At 48.3% G+C, this 21,947-nt stretch overlaps 1 protein-coding gene across 1 annotated transcript in view; it reads right to left on the bottom strand.

Moving 5' to 3' along the window:
• Positions 1–8,322, bottom strand: part of Bend3 (BEN domain containing 3) — a 35,025-nt gene extending 26,703 nt beyond the window's left edge. The window contains exon 1 of the mRNA XM_041654754.1: positions 8,178–8,322. The gene's annotated coding sequence lies outside the window, so the exon portion shown is untranslated. The remainder of the gene's footprint in view (positions 1–8,177) is intronic.
• Positions 8,323–21,947: the final 13,625 nt, after the last annotated feature.

Here is a 21,947-nt window from a genome sequence, read left to right as displayed (position 1 = left end):
ACGTAATTTTAAAAGGCCATAAAGCAGCTGGAGGGAAATATGACAAAATGCTTACCTCCAATTAGCGGGATTATGGGTGATTCTTCAGATTGTTCCTCTACTTTTCAACATCCTACAGTAAGTATGAAACTCTTTGATACATAAAGTTATTGTTTGGGCGCTCTTTTTGTTTTGTTTTGTTTTTGAGACGGGATCTCACGACATAGCCCTGGTTGGCCGGGAATTATGTTGACCACCAAAGTCTTAGAGATCTGGCTCTCCTCAGTGCTAGGATTAAAAGCGAGAGCCACCCCTCCTCACTACACTGTTCAAAAAGAGCTAAATTTCTGGAGAGGAGCAAGCCTGATGGATGTAGAGTAGGCCAGAGCCCAGCTAGTCCTTCACAGGATTAGGAGCTGGATGAGGAAATAGTTCAGCAGAGACATCCAGCTTGTGGCCAATGGGTCACAATGTGAATGTGGCTCAACAAAATAATTCGCAAACTTAAGATATCTGATTTTTTTTCCTAAAGATTAATTCATATATGCAGTGTTCTGCCTGTATGTCTGCCTGCAGGCCAGACATCTCATTACAGACAGTTGTGAGTCACCATGTAGTTGCTGGGAATTGAACTCAGGAACTCTGGAAGAACAGCCAGTGCTCTTAACCGCTAAGCCATCTCTCCAGCTCCTGAATATATTTTTTTTGTAACTTGATTGTGCCTGTCTTCATCATGGAACTTCATAAATTTTGTTAATATCATGTCACAATATCAAAAGGCTGGATATGCTTGGATGAAGTGAGCAGTTCCCTGGGGTGAAAACCTCTTATTGCTGGGTATTTTTGGAGTGATGGAACCGTTAGGTGTGTGTGCTCCTTTCTTTGGACCTCCCTGGGAGCTGAGCACCTGGAAGAAGGTGAGCAAGGAGAAAGCTATGTAGGAATCTGACTAGGGAAATGGTCCTTAAGAAACAGGATGCGAGATGACGCAAAGCAGGGACACTTCATGTGGGAATCCTCTGCCCTTGCAGGACCATTGTCTGTTTCCTAGTTGGTCACCAGGTTCCCAAAGGACATTTTCCAGTGCTGCCAAGGGGGCATCACAGCACCCATACTTTATCTGAAGACTGTCTGCCAAAAAAGGACAGATGAGACCCTGTCTGCCAGTCACACAGGACAAGAAGCAGGCCCAGAAGTGGGAAGAACTTGGGGGCTTTGTAAAACTTAAAAGGTTCAATCCCAGCCAGCTGAATCCAGGTTCCGCCCCATTAAATCAGAAACTGCCACGAAGGCTGCCAGTAGGCTACAGTGCAGGTCAAGGGCTGACCTGAACTGTCCTTACCTCAGGTCAACCAGACACGAATCCTCCTCACCTCAAGGTCTGTTTCCAGATGTCGAGCTATGTACGCACTCACTACCAGATGGGTTACCCTGACAGGAAGTAACTGGAACCCAGTTACCTGTGAATGTGGCTTGATAGTCCCTCACACCCAAAAGGCAAAGCAGCGAGAATGTGCTCCAATCATTTTAAAGATGATATTACTAAAACAAACTCAAGGATTTGAAAGGCTTAATGATAACGAGAAGCTTCCTTCCACCCTATCACAGCTGCCACACTGTAAGAACTGGCTTCATGACAGCGCTCTGCTACAAATCAGAACCCTTACAGGACAGCTCGAGCAGCAGTGTTTGCGTAGCTGGCTTCACATTCCAAGGGTTTTACACACAATCCCCACACCAATCTCTGCTGTGTAAATGGAGACGAAAGGGTCACCCCCTCTGGACCTCACTTGGGAGGATGTGACAGACTAAGAGTTAAGAAGGGCTGGAGAGACTTCCAGGTTGACAGACTCACTCTAGCATTCCCAGGGGACTGAATGGAAGCCTGGTGGTCACAGTCCCTAATCCAATAGGCTCAGATGCCTCAACTTGTCAACCAGCCAGAGGAGTCCTCAGATGACCAAGGAGAGACCGGTGAATCTGCCCATAAGAAAATGAGATCTGGCCAGGTATGGTGGTATACGCCTTTAGACCCAGCAGTAGGGAAGCAGATACAGGGGGATCTCTTTGAGTGCAAAGCCAGCCAGAGCTACACAGTCAAGACCCTGACTCAAAAAAGACAACAGAATTTGCTGGCAAATCGGCTCAGCAGTTTGAAGTCAGAAGTCTCAAATTGAAGTTACAGGCAGCTGTGTGATGCCACTGGGTCCTAAGAAGCAAACCTGTGTCCTCTACGAGAGCCATTAACACTCTTGACTGCTGAGCCATCTCTTCAGCCCTGTTAGAACATTTAATACCCAAACAGTTGCTCACCTGCCTAACACTTAATCCTCTCTTCTGTGAAACTGAACACACCTACCTACCTCACCTCAGAACTGTACAAAGTATAACAAGTATAAAGGGCATGGCAGGGGTGCAGAGCAGAGCTGTTCTGAGTCAGAGGCCAGACAAGAATACACAGCGAGACCCCGTCTCAGCAAACAAATGAGAGAGTGCCTGGCATACTGCACTCAATACAATGCCTTAAAAAGTGTAAGGCCAGTGAGATTGCTCTGGGGGTAAAGATGCTTAGCATCCAAATTGAGTTCAAGTCACAAGACCCTCATGATGAAGAGAGAGGACCAACTCCTCGAAAGTTGTCCTGACCTCCACACATAAAACCGTAATGTTTTAAGACAATCTCATTACATAGCCCAACTGTCCTCAAACTCATGATTCTCTTGCTTCCAGTTCAGCAGGACTGATTTAAAAAGCATGTACCACACTTTACAGCCTTTAGTGATAATTTTTGAGTTTTTTATTTTGGGTTGTTTTCTTTTTTTCTTAAAAGAACTGCAAAGTTAAAACGAACGTCTTTTTATTAATTCACAGAGTTTATTAATTTTCTCCCAAACGAAGGAAACAAGCTGGAGCGAAATGAAATCCAATGTCTTCCCCGACTGGGAGCCGGTTCCCATGCCATCTGCCCCCATGGGGTTTGTCCTGGGTTCACAGGTCGTCCGAGAGCCTCTGCGCTCTCAGAACCGGCACTCTTGGCAGCAGTGTCCTACCCATGGGATCTGCAGGACGTGTTTGCAATCTCTTCTATTTTTAGTCACATCTGCAAATGCAGTTTGAGAAACACCAGTCCTTAGAAAACCAGAGCAACTGCCCCTGCCCTGTCCTGAGGCTGTAGTCAGCACACCACCTCATCTTCCAGGAGACAAGGAAGCGCAGCCACACACGCCTGCTTGCGGCCCACATGCCCGAGGGTCACTGTAACCTGGATGGTCCCTGAGCCTTCTGGATCCACTTAAATCTTTCTAACAGGCTCTGTTTAGGGTCTCTTTAGCCTCAGGAGAACTCGCCCTGAGACCTGGCATCCAGAAGCTGGCTCATGGAGGGAAGGACAGCATGCTCCAGCATCCACTTTAGGGCTGGACAAAGGGGCCTCACTTTCCTAAGGGACAGAGGCAGAGTCTTCTTTGTGCTGCCCACTTTTTCAAGTGTCCTGTCTTGGGAGCACATGAGCTAATTAGTGTTCTGGGCACAGCCTGCCTGCTCCAGGCAAGCTTTGGTCCAGCGCTTTACTAGCTCCATGCTCAAACCAACAGCCCTTGCACACGGGTGCTCTGTGCAGCTGGCTTAGTGATCTCTGACAGACAAAATCAGATGGGCAAAGGAGAAAGAGCCATTGGCAAAAAAAAAAAAAAAAAAAAAACCCCTAAGAGTATGGCTAGACTGGATATCTGGAGTAGGAGTCCAAGACCAGCTTGGCTACAGAGAGAGAGGGTCTCTGCTGGTGGACCGGGACGGCTGGTGGTCTCTGACCGTCATCCCAGCACTGAGTAAGTGGAGGCAGGAGAGTCATGGGTTCTCATACAGCCTGGCCGACATAGAAAGACCCTGAAAAAGAGGATCTGGGGCACAGACCTGTCCAGCTGGGTTACATGACAAGACTCTGTTTCAACTCTATCCTCCAAATAAAACCAAGTGAGACGGCTGTCATCAAAGAGCTGCTGAGTAACTTCAGTTCTAAGACAAGCCTGTAGAGACCGCTTTTCAGACAGAATTCTAACTAACATGCCATGCACGAAGCACCACTCTAGAAAACACAGCGCCCTGCTTAACACACTAGAGACGGAGTGCTAAAACGCAGCACTCTTGGCTTGGCTTGTGTGCGCCTTGGCCCAAAACTCACAAGCTTTGGGCAGAGATGATGTTCAGAGATACTATATTGGAATCTCAAGAAGGGAAGGAAGGCACTTGTCAGCTCTGGAAAAGGACTGAAAACAAGGTGATGCTCATAAAAATCAGAAATATTCGTTTCTGTCAATATACTCTGGGGGGGGGGGAGATTTATTATCTAGGATAGGAGAGATGTGCTTGCCAGCACACCTGATGACCTGAACCCACATGGTGGAGAGCCGTTCCTGTAACCAGTCCTCTGACCTCCCCATCTGCACCGTCAGAGTTCCTGGGCATGAGCACACATAAATGTATATTAAAGTATTTTATCATCTAGAAGTGAGGGTACTCACGCCTATCATCCCAGCATTTGGAAGGCTAAGGCGGATCAAGAGTTCAAGGTTATATTTGGCTGTATAGTGGGTTCGAGGCCAGCTTGACCTGAAACCCAGTCTCAGCACACTTCCATAATCTCAGCACTCAGGAAGCAGTGATAGGAGAAATGGCACAAGATCCAGGCAGTTGGTTTATACAGCGAGTTCCAGGCCAGCCAAGGGCTAGAAAAGATAGCATGAGTATGTCCCTCTAAACACAACAGAAAAGTTCAACTGCTCAAAAACCAACGCCCAGTTATGTCTGTCAGTAATTGTTATAGTTTGATTAGAGTGGCATCCATGGCAGGGTCTCACTTACGCCCTCCCCCCCCAGAAAACAACAATAACAAAAAAAAACCCTTAAATAAATCATTATTCCTTGAACAAATTATTGCTGGTTGGCCACCAACCTTCATGTAACCTGCCTGACACATTTGAAGCGTTGGTACCACTACAGTTCAGGAAAGCCTGCTGTTGCCTTCCTGTCACTTCAGGGATTTTTTTCAGGCAATTCTAAAAATTAGCAGACAGGACACTCAAACAAGATCTTAAACTTTCACCCAATCAAACTTCTGTCAGGGCTGAGTCCAATTTTCCTCTTCCTAAGTAACATTTTGCCAGCACCTTTCCTTTTGTGCTAACTGCTCTTTCATCTTATGTGTGTGGAGAGAAAAGAACCGTAAGCTTTCCTGTTAACTAACTTCAAGAGATGGCATATCTGACATGGGCCTGGTGCATTGTGAGCATATCTAACCCAGCCCTAGGAAGGCAGAGAGACACTGGGCATGGTGGCCCACACCTTCAGTCCAGGCATGGAAGTAGGAAGAGGGGTTGACACCGATCAGACCAGGGAATGTCTGAAGAGGCTAGTCTGGTCTACAAAGCAAGTTCCAGGAGAGCCTGGGACACAGAGAAACCTTGTCTTGCAAAACAAAACAACTAAACAAAAAGGCAGGATACGGAGTGAGACCTAGTCTCGGGAGATAACAAAAGCCAGGCAGTGGCAGGGCACACCTCTACTTCCAGCACTTGGGGGGCAGAGGCAGGTAGACCTCTGAGTTCAAGGCCAGCCTGGTCAAGAACAAGCAGAGCTGCAAGATACCCTTTCAAAAAGACCACCAAACAACAACCAAAATGCTAGGCCTGGTGGAACACACCTTTAATCCTAACATTTGGGAGGACTAGGTGGGTGGATCTCCATCAGTTCAAGGCCAGCCTGGTTAAATAACAAAGCTCCAGGCTTGTCAAAGTTACTTAGTGAGACCCTGTCTTTAAAATACAAATAGTAAAATAAGCAAAAAGGAAAACAAAAAACATCTCTGGTAAAACCCATAATGGGTGACCGGTATTAATGAAACTGGCAGGAACTTTGATAAGATTATTTATTTATTTTTAGGTTTGTTGACAAGAGCCTTTACTTGCTGAGCCACTTAACTGGTCAGTTAACAGATTTTTAAAGTCCTGGTGCTACTTGTTGATTTCAATGCCCAGGAGCTTGTCAGCTACCCAACCAGCAGGAACTGGCAGCTCTGACCCCATCTTTTCCCTGCCTCCATTTCAAGAGAAGTCCTCCATTCATTCGGACTTTTAATAATGTTACCAAAGTTACCAGTCCTGATTTGGTTTGATAGAAATATATAAAATTTGAATATAAAAGTTTAAATCCCCACCCCAGAGACAGGGTTTTTCTTTGTAACAGTCTTAGCTACCCTGAAACTTGTAGATCAGGCTGGCCTCAACTCACAGAGATCCATCCACCTGCCTCTGCCTCCGGAGTGCTGGGATTAAAGGTGTGCACCACCACCAATAGGTATCAGATTTTTTTAATTTTAATATACAATTTGGGGGCTGGGGATGTAGCTTAGTTGGTAGGGTGTTTGCCTGGAATAACTGAGGCCCTGGTTTCCATCGAGCACCACAAAAATTGGGTCCGGTACTGTATACTTGTAATCCCAATTTAACAAGTGAAGTAAAATCCGGAGTTCATCACCCAGGTCTACAGAAATTTGAGGCAGCATGGGTCACAAGACTGTCTCAAAAAGGAAAAAAATTCCTGCCAAAATCCTAGCTATTCAGGGAAGCCGAGGTCCTGTAAATGGTATAAAACTGTAAACTAGGGGCAGAAGAGATGGTTCAGCGTTTCAGAGCGCTTACTTATTTTTGTTTGGTTGGTTGGTAGCTTTCGTGGACCAGGCCGGTCTCGAAGGCAGAGATCCACATAGCTCTGCTTCCCGAGTGCTGGAATTAAAGGTGTGCTCTACAAACGCCCGGCCGCACTTGCTGCATGGGTTGGGTTCCCGGCACCCATGTGGCGGCTTCCGACCCCATCTGTAACTCCAGATCCATGGGATAACACCCTCCCCTGACCTCCGGGAATACGAGACGTGCATGTGGTGCACACATACATACATACAAGCAGTAAAAACACATAAACGGAAAAAATAATTCTTTTAAAAAAAACCCTAAAAATTAAGGGTGGATAGTCACAGAAAGAAACTGAAGGGCTGGAAGTGGGACAGGACAACCAAGAACCCTGTCTACTATCTTGGACATACCAAGCTTGCCACAAAAACTCCACTCGCCTCCGTTTCCTGAAGTCTTTAGCTTTCTGGCACCCTACCCTCTAACTCGTGACGTGTTATTTGCAGGAAAACACTCAAAAGTAGTTACTTTAAAAAGTTAAGTTCTCTGGCTCCCAAATACTTAATCCTAATTCTGAGCATCTTTGGCTGGCCTCCGCCTCCAAAATTCTCCCAAGTGGGCCACCTGAGTGATCAAACTTCTACTCCGGTGAAAACTTAAAAAAACAAAACAAACAAAAACCCAAAACCCGCAGAACTCTGTCGCGCCCGTGCTGGCACCCAAGGCCCTCCACAACCCGGCCCCGCACAGCTCCGATCGCAGGCAGAGCCAAGTCCGCGTGGGAAACCTCCTCGCTCGGTGCGGGGGAGAAGTCACGAGGAGGGCGAGCGCCCGGGGCCGGCTCTGCCGCCCTCCAGGAAGGCCTCACGCCAGTCGGGGTGCACACCCAGGGCGCCGCTGGGCCCGCCTCCAGCCGGGCAGCGGGAACCACGGAGCGCCGTGGAAAGGCCCGGGAGGGCGCCGCGCCCCCTAGCGGCGGGGCTCGCCCCACCCCGCGGCCGCCCGGCGCCCGGCGGCCTCGCTCCCTCCGCAGCCTCCCCGGGGCAGCGTCCCTCGGAGCCGCGGCTCCCGGGCCTCCCGCTCCCCGCCCCCCTGCTCCCTGCGACCGACACGCCGCACGGTCCCCGCCAAAGGCCGGCCGAGCGCGAGCGCCCCGGCGTCGCGCAGCTTCCCCGGCGACCCTGGCTGCTCCATCGCCGGCCCGGCGGGGGTGGAGAGCCGGCGCGCGGCGCGAGTGGGGCCGGCCTGGCGGCGGCGGCGCGGACCGTTCCACCGCGCGTCCCCCCTCCTTCCGCGCCCGCCCTCCCTCCCTCCCTTCCCGGCCGCGGCGCGCGTGCTCCCGGAACGCCATGGAGTCGCGGCGTTCCGAGCGGGCACAAAGGGGCGCGCGGCACAATGGGCGCGGCGAGCCCGTGGGCGCCCGCTCCCCCAGCCCGGCACACACACATACACACATACACAGCCGCACCGAGACGGCGAGCCGCTCGCAGGCGGCCCGCGCCGGCCCGCACTCACCTGGGACGAGAGTTGTTACTTTGCGGAGCGGGTCCGCGCCGAGTTCGGGCGCCACGTGCGGGGGGCGGGCGCGCGGGCCGCAGTGGGGGCCGAGCGCGCAGGGCCTGGCCGGGGCGGCCCCGCCGACTGGCTGGGGGCGGCGGGCGGGCGGGCGCCGTGTATTTTCCCCTCTCTTTGTGTGTGTCCGTGCGCTGCGCTCTCGCGTGACGTGACGGGACTCCGTGTGTCATTTCCGCACAAGGACACAGGAGCCCCCGCTGCAGTGGAACCTCAAGCCCTCCGCCCCCACCGCGCCGCCCCTCCCCCTCAGCGGGGCACACGCGGGACCGGCGGCGGCGGCGGCGGCGCTCGGGCGTGAGCGACCGCGGCGGGGAGCTGGGGCGCGCTGCGGGGCGGGCGAGCGCGCTCGGCCTGCTCCGTGCGGCTCCACGTGGGCCCGCGCCGGCTGCCGGGCGAGCACGGCGGCCGGCACCCACGGGAGAGCGGCCCGCGGCATTCTCGGCTACGTGTTTGCCCGGCCCGAGCGTGGCCCCGATACCTCTTTCTCTACTTTTTCTTGCCCCCCCCCCACAACTCCGGGGAGGGCGGGCGGAGAGGGGGAGCGGACGGCGCAGCGCGGCGTGTCTTCTCCGCCCGCGCCTCCCGCATTTGGGGCAGGCGGCGGCGGCGCTGCGCTCTCGCGCGGACCTTCCCGCGCCGCGCCGGGCACAAAGACTTCGGGGCGCGCTGCTCCCCCGACCCCCTTCCGCGTGGAGCCGAGGGGGGGCACGCTGAAGAGCGACCCCCGCTCTGGGGCTCGCTGGCTCTGGCCACTCCCCCAGCAGGGTGGCCGCCCTCGCCGGTAAAGCCCGAGCTCGGAAAGCCCAAGTTGTGGGACTTGAGGCTGCGGACAGAAGCACGCGCTCGCGGACCCTCACGCCACACAACTCAGCCCCCACGGGAAAGCAGAAAAACTTTGGGCGCCAACTCGGTGTGCCCCGACCGTCTATTAGTCTCCCCGGCTGTGGATTCCAAGTTGATAAAACATGAAACCGACCCCTCGCTTTCCCAACTTTAGGGTGGGTGGGGGAGGGTGAGAGAGAAGCCCAAGTCAACATAAAAACCGTGTGCGTACTTTAGGTCAGCAATGAAGAGTAAGAAATAGTTTTGTATTCCTTTAATTTGCCGATGGAAAAAAAATGTATAAAAAGACATGCAAATGACCCCATCTGCTGCACACAGCTGACTGGCTACGAGAGAGGACCATGTGGCCCGGCCGGCGCGGTCAGTGAATAGGTAGAATGGATTTGAAAAGGACGCACATGCTGGCTCATAGCTACCCAGTCGCCGCGAGGGTTGGAATTAACGCGTAGTCAGGGATTACCCTTCTTCCAGACCACACCAATTGGGAATTTAGTCACTACACAAGTTGCTCCCCTTCTGGTTTGAAATCTAATGTCACAGAGTTGAGTTCTAAAAGACCTTTGAGGAACGTTCTGGAGCTGTGTTTGGGTTGCAGCCGAGAAGAAGTCAGTGCTAATTGCAATGCAAAATTAGCTAGCAGCCGGGAGAAAGAAGCCCAGCATCCTAGGGGTGCTTTTTATTAGAGAATCTATACGTGCTCGGTGTCATTCACAACAGCATGATGAAAAGAATGGGGCCGAGATAGCAGCTCTTCAAATTCAAAAGGCGTGGGTCGCCCTATCTACATTTAAAATAGAGCGGAGGGAGGAGGGGAGGGGGAATGGTTAATTTATACAGTCCCGGGAGACAAAGTGGAAGCCCTTGGATTTCCGTAGGGAACTTGACTTTTGCACTTGCGCATTGAATAACACGTAGGTTACAGCGCTTCACTCGACTGCGTTAACAGAGGCAGCAGTTGATTCTCACCTTCAATTTAATGTGACAGTGAGAATTGGAATTGTAAAATTGTGTCTCATTAGTTCAGTTTTCTAGGATTTCCCAGGAGTCGGGAACAGTTGAAAGTAGCGTTTAAGCCCTCTTTGCATTTAAACTACTTGGTTGTGTTGCTTTAAGAATGTAAAATTACCACGCTCAGTTTTTAGAAAGACAGGATATATCTTTGGCCAGTCACTCACCGTGAGAACTCGGGTAGCTAAGGAAAATGCACTAGAAATCATTTCTTTGTTCGTAGTGTGAGACACCTAATACAAATAGATTAAAATTATTGAACTTGTTGCGACAAAAATATTTGAAAAATAAATTTGAATGGGACATAGTGGTGCACGCCTTTAATCCCAGCATTCAAGAGGCAGAGGTGGGAGGAGCTCTGTGAGTTCAAGACCATCCTGGTCTACAGAGTTCCGGGTTAACCAGAGAAAACCTATCTCGAAAAAACAAACACACAACACCCCCCCCTCCACACACACACACACACACACACTCACGTGCGCGCACAGAAACCCTGGGTGTGGTGGTGCATACCTTTAGTCTGCACACCACTAGGGAGGCAGAGAAACACTCAGGTCTCTAGAGTTCAAGGCCAGCCTGGTCTACACAGACCACAGACCCAGCTCCGGGAAAGCCAGAGCTTCACAAAGAAATCTTATCTGGAAAAATCAAAAAACAAATCAAAGCAAAACATTCAGATTATTTTTTAAAAAGCAGAACAAATACTCCAGCCCTGCAATTAACCCCAGCACTCAACGGTGGGACAAGTAAGACGGTGGTTAAAGGCCAGCCTGGCTATGAGAGCTTGTCTGGAGAAAAAAAAGGAAAAAAATTACCTGGTTTCTGGGGGATCTGATTGATTTGGAAAGTAAAATAAAATTTTATTTTATTGTGTTTGACTGCATTGAAGTACCAAGTGCCTGCAGAGCCCACAGCCACCAGAAGAGGGGGTTAGAGTCCCTGGAACTGGAGTTACAGAACCTTCTGAGCTGCCTCATAGGTGCTGAGCTGCCCGCCCCCCACACTATTGTTTTGTTTGAGGACGAGGCCTCACTGTATCTCTGGCCGACCTGGAACTGCAGACCAGACTGCCGCCAGCTCACAGAGATTCACCTACCTCCACCACAAGAATGCTGGGATTAAAGGTGTAGGCCACCATACCTGGGAAAGTTTTATCTAGAAAACTTTTTGTTGCTAGTTTTTTGAGAGAGAATCTTATATTCCACGCGCTAGCACAGCAAGACCTTGATCTTCTGACCCTCCTGCCTCTGCCTCCCAAATCCTGAGATTATAAACCCGGGTCATCACACCTTTTTCACATCCCTGGAACTGGGGTTTGAACCCAGGGCTCTGGGTAGATGCTAAGGAGGTTCTACCACTAATCTGTTCCCAGTCGCTCATTTTACAGCAAGGGGCAAATTGCTTCCTTGGCCATGTACAACATGACAGAACATCAGACAGAAAACGGAAATGGGAAACTAAGCATTTAGTGAAAAGCGGGATATATATATACATGACTATATATATATATATGTAATTAAAAATGATGTACATTAGGTTTCAGAGAGCTTAACCATTATTCTATAGGTTTTTAAATCATTGCTAAAATGTATTTATATTTGCCAAGAAAATATTTAGTGGGAATTTTTTTTTGTAGTTAAGTCTTAAAACAATGCAACATATTTTTCTGTTCTCTGTGAGACATTTCCTTTATTTCTTGCCTGCTGTGTGTATAATTTTGCCAAGTCTTCAACTTCAAACCCAAGATCCAGATTCTGTGATTGCTCACAGTGTGTATGTGTGTGTGGGGGGGGGGATTGTATTAACTTTATCAAAAAGACACACCCTGAGATTTAGCCACAGTGTGATAAGAGGTAGGGAATTCGACCTTTAGAGGAATGATAGACAGGTGTACAACACGCCACTACTGAACGTAGGAGAAGATAAGGGGGACAGCTTCGGTGTTCAGGGCTAAGGCTAGAACCCTGAGAATACCTGAGAAATCGGGGTCCCTTCTTGGGTTCTTAGTCTCATTAATAAAAGAATTTAAGAACAGACTCAGCTGGGCACAGCAACACACTACAATCCCAGAGGCAGAGGCAGGTGGACCCCTATGAGTTTGAGGCCAGCCTGGTCTACCTGGTAAGTTCTAGAACACTCGGGGTTACACTGGAGAGATCCTGTTTCAAAACAAACAAAACCAGACTCAAATGAAAGCCCAAGTTCAGTAGAGTTTAAGAGAAAAGCAGCAGGACAGTTATCTAGATAGGAGCAAAGAATGGGACAATTATTCCACCTGCTCTAGTGTGGCTTAGGGTGAACCTGCCCTACCTAGGGGCACTCTGTCCTGAGGTTTGGTTCCTAGGCCAGGTGACTGACCCACCCACCTGGATTGTTAGATCTTCACCCATAGGCCAGAGATTCTAGACTCTTGACCAGGAGTGTCCCCTTAATGGCCTTTATTGACAGGCAGACACCAGGACTTTGTACGCGCTAACCACAGGCTCTCCCAGTGAGCTACAAGTCCTACTACCAAAATGAGATTAGGAAAGAAAATACAAAAATAACTTCAGCTGGGCACTTTCTTCGTGAGTTGGACAAACACTTGTGGACTTCTGAGAGTCAGATTTTCAGCACCTGGCCCAGCTATTGGGCTCTGATTTTAATTGGTTCCTCGTTAGCACACTGCGATTCTCAGGGTTAAACACTGTGAAGAATAAACCCTGCTGCAGTTTCAAGCCCTTGAGAAAACAAGTGCCAATCCGAACTGGAACTCATTCAGAGCCCAGAGTGCTGCCTGGAGGCACTACAGCCACCAAGGCCCTAGTGCCCGGGGGATGCCCCAGGACCTACAGGCAGGCTCCCCTACACTGATCACAGAGCTGCAAGGACAGGCAAGAAATGCGATCCAAGGAGAAGGGCTTCCTTGCCAATCAAACATACTTAAAAGGGGGGGGGGGATGGGTGGGGGAGACATGTACAAGTTGATTGGTAGGAGTTTTTGTTATTTGCTTGTTGAGATACTCTTGCTGTATATCCCTGGCACCCTGGAATTTACTATGCACCCCAAGTTGCCCTCAAATTCAATGCAATCCTCCTAAAGAAGATTATAGGTGTGTGCCAGCACACCTGACTTGTGGGACAATTTTTTTTTCTTTGAATGGTTGGTTTTGTTTCTTTTTCTTTCTTTATTATTGTTATTATTTATTTGGTTTTTCTGTTTTTGTTTTTGAGACAAGGGCTCATATAGCCCTAATTAGCCTCAAACTTGCTACGTCTCCAAGGCTAGCCTTGAACTTCTGATCCTATTTACTTAAACAGGCTGTGAATGGCACAGACCTGAACTAACTACATAGAAGGCTGAGGCAGGAGGATCATTTGAGACCAGTTTAAGATAAAACTAGGCAACATAGTGAGTGCATGAATGGATGAATAGATAGATAGATAGATAGATAGATAGGTAGATAGATAGATGATAGATGGATGAATAGATAGATGATAGATAGATGATAGATGGATGAATAGATAGATGATAGATAGATAGATAGATAGATAGATAGATGGATGGATAGATAGACAGACAGACAGATGATAGATTTTATGTTGTGGATCAAAAAGCTAAATGAAAACTACTGAAATCACTTGTGGATGCCCGAGTTGCCCCCAGGCCTATAAAGAAGGAAAGAGCTGACTCTTACAAGGTATTCTCTGACAAGACCGCTGTGGCACATGCACACAAGCGTGTGCACACATTTTTATATTTTTATGTATTTATGTTCTGTGTGTGTTCACACACATGCAACAGCTGTGGACGTCTGTCCTTTCCTGCCATGTGTCGTGGGGCTCAAACTCAGGTTCTCGGGCTTGGCAGCAGTGCCTCTACCTACTGAGCCATCTCGGTTTGTTCCCTCAACAGGGCCCCGGAGGTGAGCGGCACTCGGGAGGTCAGTTCGAGACTAGTCTGGTCTACAGAGTGAATTCCAGGACAACCAGGGCTGTCTCGAAATCCTTCCCCCGCAAAATGTATATATGCAATAGAAACACATGGCAGAAATGAAGCCAAGAGCTGCGCTTCACTCACAACCATGATCCCAGGAGGCTGAGGCAGGAGGATGGCTGTGACTTTGTGACCAGCCTGGCTACACAATGAGTTAAAGCCACCTGAACTATAATGAGACCCAGTCCTTCAAAATAAAACTTAAAATGAGTTAGGTGTGGTGGCACACAGTTCATAGCCTGGCTTACAGCCAGGACTAAGTTGAGAGACCCTGTCTCAAAAACAAAAAAGAAAGAAAGAAAGAAAGAAAGAAAGAGAGAAAAGAAAAAGGAAAAGAAAAAGAAAAAGAAAAAAAAAACTAGCATCAAATCTGGAGAACCACTCAGGCTACATACACAAGGAAGCTCAGTCTGATCACTTAAACTAGAAGCTACTGAAATTTAGTTAGGGTAACTTTGTCTCAGAAAAAACAAACAAACAAACAAAACCAGGAAATTAATTAAGTGATACATACTAAGGTGTACTCTGGAGGTTTTTTATAGATATGCAATAGTTACAGCCTTCTGTTGAATGAAAGGAAAGTATTGATTATATGCAGTGCAATCCAATTCAAAACAAAAAAACGAAACCAAGCAAGAACCAGTTGGGGTGGCAAGGGCCATCATTCCTGCTCCTTGCAAAGTTGAGGTCGGAAGTTTGCTACAAGGTGGAGGCTAGCTTGGACTACAGGGAAAACTCTAGATAGAGGACAGGAGAGGAGAAGAGCGGAGGGGAGGAGAGGAGAGGAAGAGGAGAAGAAAGAGGAGCACAGAGAGGAGGGGAGGGGAGAGGGAGATGAGAAAAGGAAGGAGAAGACAGAGAGGAGAGGAGGAGAAAAGGAAAAAGAGAGAGGAGAGGAAAGGAGGAAAGGGGAGAAGAAGGAGGGGAGGGAAGGGAAAGAGGAATCTTGTTGCTTCTTGTACGTTTGTGAAGCATTTGATTTTTATATTTCTCCCACAATACTTATCTATTGTGTGAATTTCTTTCCTCTTCCATAGACTAAAGTCAGAGTTACTATCGTGGCTTGGAACCCAAAAACCTAAGCCATGCCCAGCTCACAAGAGAGACTGACAACTCTCACCATGCCAGTCCCCTTTCTCCACACATTGTTATGACTCACTAGCGCTCATGGTAATAATGTCCCTAAGTAAACATGACATTTGTCTGCAGAAAACATGGGCCCCACTCTTCAAGCTTCTGAAGTATCCATACGACATTTAAGAAATGAGTGAGCAGAGCGGTGGTGGCACACACCTTTAATCCTCACACTCAGGAGGCAGAGACAGGCAGATCTGTGTGAGTTCGAGGCCAGCCTGATTTACAGAGCAAGTTCCAGGACAGGTTCCAAAGCTACAGAGAAATCCTGTCTCCGAGAGAGAGAGAGAGAGAGAGAGAGAGAGAGAGAGAGAGAAGAGGAGAGGAGAGGAGAGAGATATTGAGGGAGAGAGAGGAGTGTACGCAAGGAACGGGCCCAAAGCTCATGCACATTTGGAACAATTATTCCCTTTAAGACCCAAAACTTAAACAAACAAGGTTGGAGAGATGGCTAAGCAGTTAAGAGCACTTGATGCTCTTGCAGAGGACCTGAGTTTAGTTCCAAAAACTTAGGTTGGGAGGCTCACAACCACCTGTAACTCACGCTCCAAGATCTGACACCCTCTTCTGGCCTTCACACATGTGTGGCATACATATATAAAAACACTTGTATACATATAAGCATCAATAAATTCATAAATGAAATAAAAAGTTAAAACTGTATATGATATTCATAGACTGTTGTAGGATATTTGTACACTGTGAAGATGTATTGTTGTGATTGGTGTAATAAAAAGCTCAACGGCCAATAGTTAAGCAGGAGGTATAGGCAGAGCTTCCAGGCAGAGAGAGCTCTGGGAAGAAGAAAAGTAGAGTCGTCTGAGAGAGACACAATGAAGAAAAAGGAGACACAGTATGGAAGAAAGGTAACAACACATGACAGAACGCAGATTAATATACATAGGCTAAAAGTTGTTAGAGCTAGTGGGACAAGCCTAAGCTTAGGCGGAGCTTTCATAATTGATAATAAGTCTCTGTGTCGTTATTTGAGCAGCAGGCTAGACCGAAAGACAAGATCAGGTGGTAGATGGCCCTCCCAGAGGGCGCATGACTTGCCATAGGCACATGTGGCAATTGACAGTCCAGGTGAAGTGGATTCTTGAAACCCTAGCATTCAGGAAGCTGAGGCAGTGGCTTGCCAAGAGTCAGCACAGTGGTTGACACCCTTCCTAAGGCTGCGACCCTTTAATACAGTTCCCCGTGTTGTGCTGATCCTAACCATAAAATTATAACATTGCTACTTCATAACTGTAATTTTGCTACTATTGTGAATCATAATGTAAATATCTGATATGCGACCCCTGTGAAAGGGTCATTTGACCTCCAAAGCGGTCACAACCCACCAGTTGAGGACCGCTAAGTTAGATGATAGGATGGACTACATGAGTCCTGCCAGAGTTACAGCATGTTACCAGGGAAACCAGCATCCCTCCCCCACCTCCCGGATGGAGAAGTGGGAAGCTCAGAGGAGAGAGGGAGAAAGCCCGAAGTACTAGAGAAAGCACACTTAGGCTGTGGTCCGATCTGAGGGAGACAGGAAGGGAGAGAGAGGGAAAGTCGTGTGTGGGCAGCATGCTTCTTCATTGGCTGTCAGCTCACAAATAACGACACAGAGACTTCATATTCGTTGTGCAGTTCGGCCATTAGCTTAGGCTGGTTCCAGGAGCTCTTACAACTCAAATTAGCCCGTTTCTATTCGTCTGCATTCTGGCCCACGTCTTGGCCACCTCCGCTCCGTGCCGTACGTCCCACTTCCTCAGCATCCCTCGGGTACAATCTGCAAGGCTAGATTCCGACTCTTCTCTCTACCCGGAAATCCTGCTTATCTCTCCTGCCTAGCTATTGGCCACTCAGCTCTTTATTAAGCCAATCACCGTGGCAGATCTTCACATAGTGTAAACAAATATTCTGCAGCAGTCCCGACTCAGAAAGACAGGCAGACCCAAAAGAACCTCAGCACTGCTCTGTACCAACTGCAGTTGGGAGAGGGGGAGAGAGGAGAAGCGCATTATCTCATTAAAGGTATAATGGGATAATTATTCTCTCCCCCCCCCCCCCCCCGCGCCCCTCAGACAGGGTTTCTCTGTGGCTTTGGAGCCTATCTTGGAACTAGCTCTTGTAGACCAGGCTGGCCTCAAACAAACAGAGATCCGCCTGCCTCTGCCTCCCGAGTGCTGGGATTAAAGGCGTGCGCCTCCAGCACCCGCTCTTTCCATCTCTTTATCATGGCTTAATGAGAACTTGCCTTCTCGAGGGGCTGGCCCGCCTTCCTGAAGGGTGGTCCCATAGCTAGGTGACTAACTATCTGCCCAACCGGACTGTCAGCCCAGGAGGGAGATTTCAATCTCTTGACCAACAGGAAATCAGTTTTCTCTGACTGGGCCTTTACTGCTGCAGTAACTGGCTACTGAGTGAGAGCTGTCTCAAATACAGCAGAGTCAGTTGCTGAGCTGGCTCGGTGGGTGAAGGCACTTGCCATCAAATACAACAACAATGACCATTAATCCTGAAGGGATGAAAGGTCCATGCTTCACAAAACCGTGCTCACCAGTGATCACTGTCTCCAGTCCCACCTATTAGCTGGAGTCTAGTCTCTTCAAGAGGCCTCTGGTGTCTTGAACTTGGCATTCCTGGCAGCTTGTACTGTCCCTTCCTGAAGACTAATGTGTAGGGCCCAGGGTCTACCACTGTCCTGGGGTTGGTTCATCTTGAGGACAGTTTCTGGTCAGCCAGCTAAAACATTCTGTTTGTTCTTGTGCTCCCTCTGTTCTGCCTGGTGATTAGCTGTGGGGCATTGTTTACTCCATCTTGAGTGTGGCAATTTTGAGATTAATTTATTCTTTTTTAAAGATTTATTTATTATGTATACAACATTCTGCCTCCATGTATGCCTGCACACCAGAAGAGGGTGCCAGATCCCATTACAGATGGTTGTGAGCTACCATGTGGTTGCTGGGAATTGAACTCAGGACCTCTGGAAGAGCAGTCAGTGCTCTTAACCATTGAGCCATCTCTCCAGCTCCAAGATTATATTATTCTTTAAATTTAAATTTAAATTTAATGCTTTGCTTGCATGTTATGTATGTGCACCATGTGGCTGCCTGCTCCCCAAGGAGATCAGAAGAGGCTGTTAAATCCTCTAGAACTGTAGCTACGTGTGGATGGGTGTGAGCTAAAACATGGGTTCTGGGAACTGAAACAGGGTCTTCCAAAGTCAACAAGTACTCTTAAGTGCTAAGTCATCTCTTCAGGCCTACATCTGAAAAAAAAATGTAAAGTGCTAAGTTCTTCTCCTTCAGTGACTGATTTGTGGATTTATTGATAGTTTTTGAGCTGGCCGGCTTCCAAATCACAGAGATCTTTGAGACAGGGTTTCTCTGTAGCTTTGGAGTCTGTCCTGAAACTCACTCTGTAGACCAGGCTGGCCTTGAACTCACAGAGACTGGCCTGCTTCTGCCTCCATGGTGCTGGGATTAAGGATGTACACCACTGACAAACTTTATTTATTTATTATGTATACAATGTTCTGCCTGCTTGTATGCCTGCAGGCCAGAAGAGGGCGCCAGATCTTTTTATGGATGGTTGTGAGCCACCATGTGGTTGCTGGGAGTTGAACTCAAGACCTCTGGAAGAGCGGCCAGTGCTCTTAACCCTTTAGCCATCTCTCCAGTCCGCATGATCATTCTTATTTTCAGTAAATTAACAGTATACTTTATACACAAAAATGTACTAAGTGCTCTTGGCAACAGGCAGGCAAATAAACGACTTAGTTACTCCAGGGTCCCTAGTCTAGGCTCAAGTAAGACTTTTCCAGCACTTACATTCTCATGCCTTTGGTAGTGACAGTGTGACTCCCATCAGTTATAGAGAGAGGTGAGCGAGACCACTTAGGACTTAAATATAGGGCTGAGCATGCCTGTCTCGGCAGGAGAGCTTTTTGCATGATGACCCGGCCAGTTATCGTGTGACAAAAGCTTTCAAAATTAACTCCTTGCAGACTTTTGAGTCTTCAGGGAATTAAGACACCGATAGGCCAGAGATCATCTCAGCCCTTCAGTCAGGGACTGTCCCTGGAAACAGAGTGCTAACTCAAGTGGCATCAGAGGAAACGCCGGAGTTGGAGCGAACAAGGAGCCAGAACAGATCTGGGAGGCTTCATGGAGGCAGGGCGGGAGTGCATAGGGCAGAGTAGGAATGTACCTGAGAAGGATAGGAACCTGTGGGCTACCGCCGACGCAGGAAACTGAGGCAGTATTGAAGGACTGTAACTCGCGCTTGTGAGTAGCTGGAGGGAACAGCAGGGAGATGGACAATAGCTAAGTCTGCGAGACCATGGTGAGCAGGCCTTCTTCCAACCTACGCCGCAAATCTTCCAACACGTGGCAACCAGTGTGGCGCTTGACAGCTTCACGAAAGACAAATGCAGCCACTGACTGCCGCAAACAAAGGAGAGTGAGAGAGACGTGGGTCTCTCCAGCTCTGCCACTGTGGGTAGTGCCGGTCTCTCAGACCACGTCTACACTGGGAGATGCCAGGAAGAGTGAAGGGCCAAGACGAATATCCAGGAACCAGCTTCTGTCCCTTTACAGCCTGTGTCTCCATGAGGCTTCTAAATGGGCATTTTGTGTTTGAGACAATGTCTTGGCATATATCCTAGGTTGGCCTAAACTCATGACCCTCTTGAAAAATTGCTAACATTTATGCAAGAACATTAATATCTTCTGGATAGAGTCTTTTTGCCATCACATGCCCTCTGCTTTTCTTCCATTCATTCTCTGTGTCTCTGGTTTTTTGAGACAGGGTCTCATGTAACCCAGACCGGTTTTGGTTGAACTCATTTTGTAGCATTGATAGCCTTGAAATCCTGATTCTCCTGCCTCCACAGTAATTACAGGAGTGTTCCACCATGCCAGGTCCTATAATAAAGGACTTTTATACCCAACTAAATACTTAGAATAACCAAAAGTTCTAAAAAAAAAAAAAAGTTATGTTGTGAGCTTCGCAGGGATCCTTAATAACCACAGTAAAGCTACGTGATCACATACCCGTAACAAACAATAACCGCAATAAAGCCGCGTGTTACACACTCAAAGCAATAACCACAGTAAAGCCACGTGATTACACACTCAGAACAAACATGCAAATGGGGGCTGGAGCGATGGCTCAGTAGTCAAGATCACGTTATCCTTACAGGGGATCTGAGTCCAATTCCCAGCATCGACGTGATGGCTCACAACCATCAGTAGCTCATAACCCTCAGTGCTCACAACCATCAGTGCTCACATCCATCATTGCTCACAACCATCAGTGGCTCATAACCTTCAGTGCTCACAACCATCAGTGGCTCCAGTTCCAGGGGCTCTGACATCTTCCTATGGTCTCTGTTGGCACCAGGCATGAACATGGTACACATACATTTATGCAGATAAATCACTCATACACATAAAATAAAATAACTATATCTTTAAAAAACAAAGCAAAAATATAATTTTAGGGACTGGGGAGATGGCTCAGTGGTTAAGTGCTTTATTGTTTGTTTTGTTTTTCAAGACAGGGTTTCACTGTTTAGCTCTGGTTGTCCTGGAACTAGCTCATTGAACTAGTCCTCGAACTCACAGAGATCTGTGTGCCTCTGCCTCCCAAGTGCTGGGATTAAAGGCGAGAGCCACCACCACCACCTGGCTAAGTGCTTGCTTTATAAGCCTGAGACTGGAGTTCTTTTGATTCCCCAAACCCACCACATAAAATGCAGAAAGGTACGCTGGCTTGCTTGTCATGCCAGCCACGAAAGGTGCCCAGAGGGGATGCCCAGAGCAAGTTGGCTAATGAAGTTGCCTGAGAGAACCTGGCTCAGTGAATAAGGAGAGTCATTGAGGATGATTCTGGACATCATGCATCCCCATACACACACGCAAACATGTACATACACATGCAAGCATGTACCCCCACATATGCAAACATGCACACACACTCACAAACATTCACACACACATGCAAACATGCACACAAACGCAAACATGCAGACGCATGCAAACATGCACACACATGCAAATACACACACACACACCAACATGCACACATGCAAACATGCACAGACGCATGCAAGCACACACACACACAAGTGAAAGAAAGAAATGGAAAAAGAAAAAGTCATATCTGTAGATGTAATTTTAGCTATAATGCAGAATTAGCAACTGGCTCCCATGCCTGCCTAGCTTCTGTGTGAACAAGATAAAGAGGTGGGAATTAAAGGGCTATGCTATAGGCAGCAAGCTCTTAGGTTTGAGCTGCAGCCATAAAATCAGAGGAAATGCATGTGAACTTCTGAAAGAAAAGAGGTCAAGAGTGCCCTGGTCCTCACTGCTCCTGAGCTGAGCCGCGGAATCTGTCCAGCTACCTGGGACATTCGGGAATCAGTGATGATATCCTGGGGTCTCAGAGTTCAGAGTCATCCTCTGCTATATTTCAGTGGGACCAACTACTGCCACCAGGTGGCATCAAATTGTAGCCAAGTTGGGCATGAATGTAGCTCTGTCAGCTGGGCTCCCAGAATTCCCGGCCAGCTAGCTGTGCAGACCCGTACTGGTCACTCTATTGTGAGCTTCCCAAACATTCCCGCCTCCCATCTCACAAGCCTGGATTCTCTGCATTTCATCCAGCCGACTGCAGCTTTACTATATTAAATTCTAACTGTAACTGAGGGACATGCTCTTAGACAAAATGCCGAAAGAGATAAAATTAGACAGAGT

Source organism: Microtus oregoni, unplaced genomic scaffold, assembly GCF_018167655.1.
Source record: "Microtus oregoni isolate MIOR12 unplaced genomic scaffold, Mior012 000006F_ref0000085, whole genome shotgun sequence".
NCBI classification, from domain to species: Eukaryota; Metazoa; Chordata; class Mammalia; order Rodentia; family Cricetidae; genus Microtus; species Microtus oregoni.
Note: the sequence above shows the minus strand (reverse complement) of the source record. Positions and strands in the feature narration are given on the sequence as shown.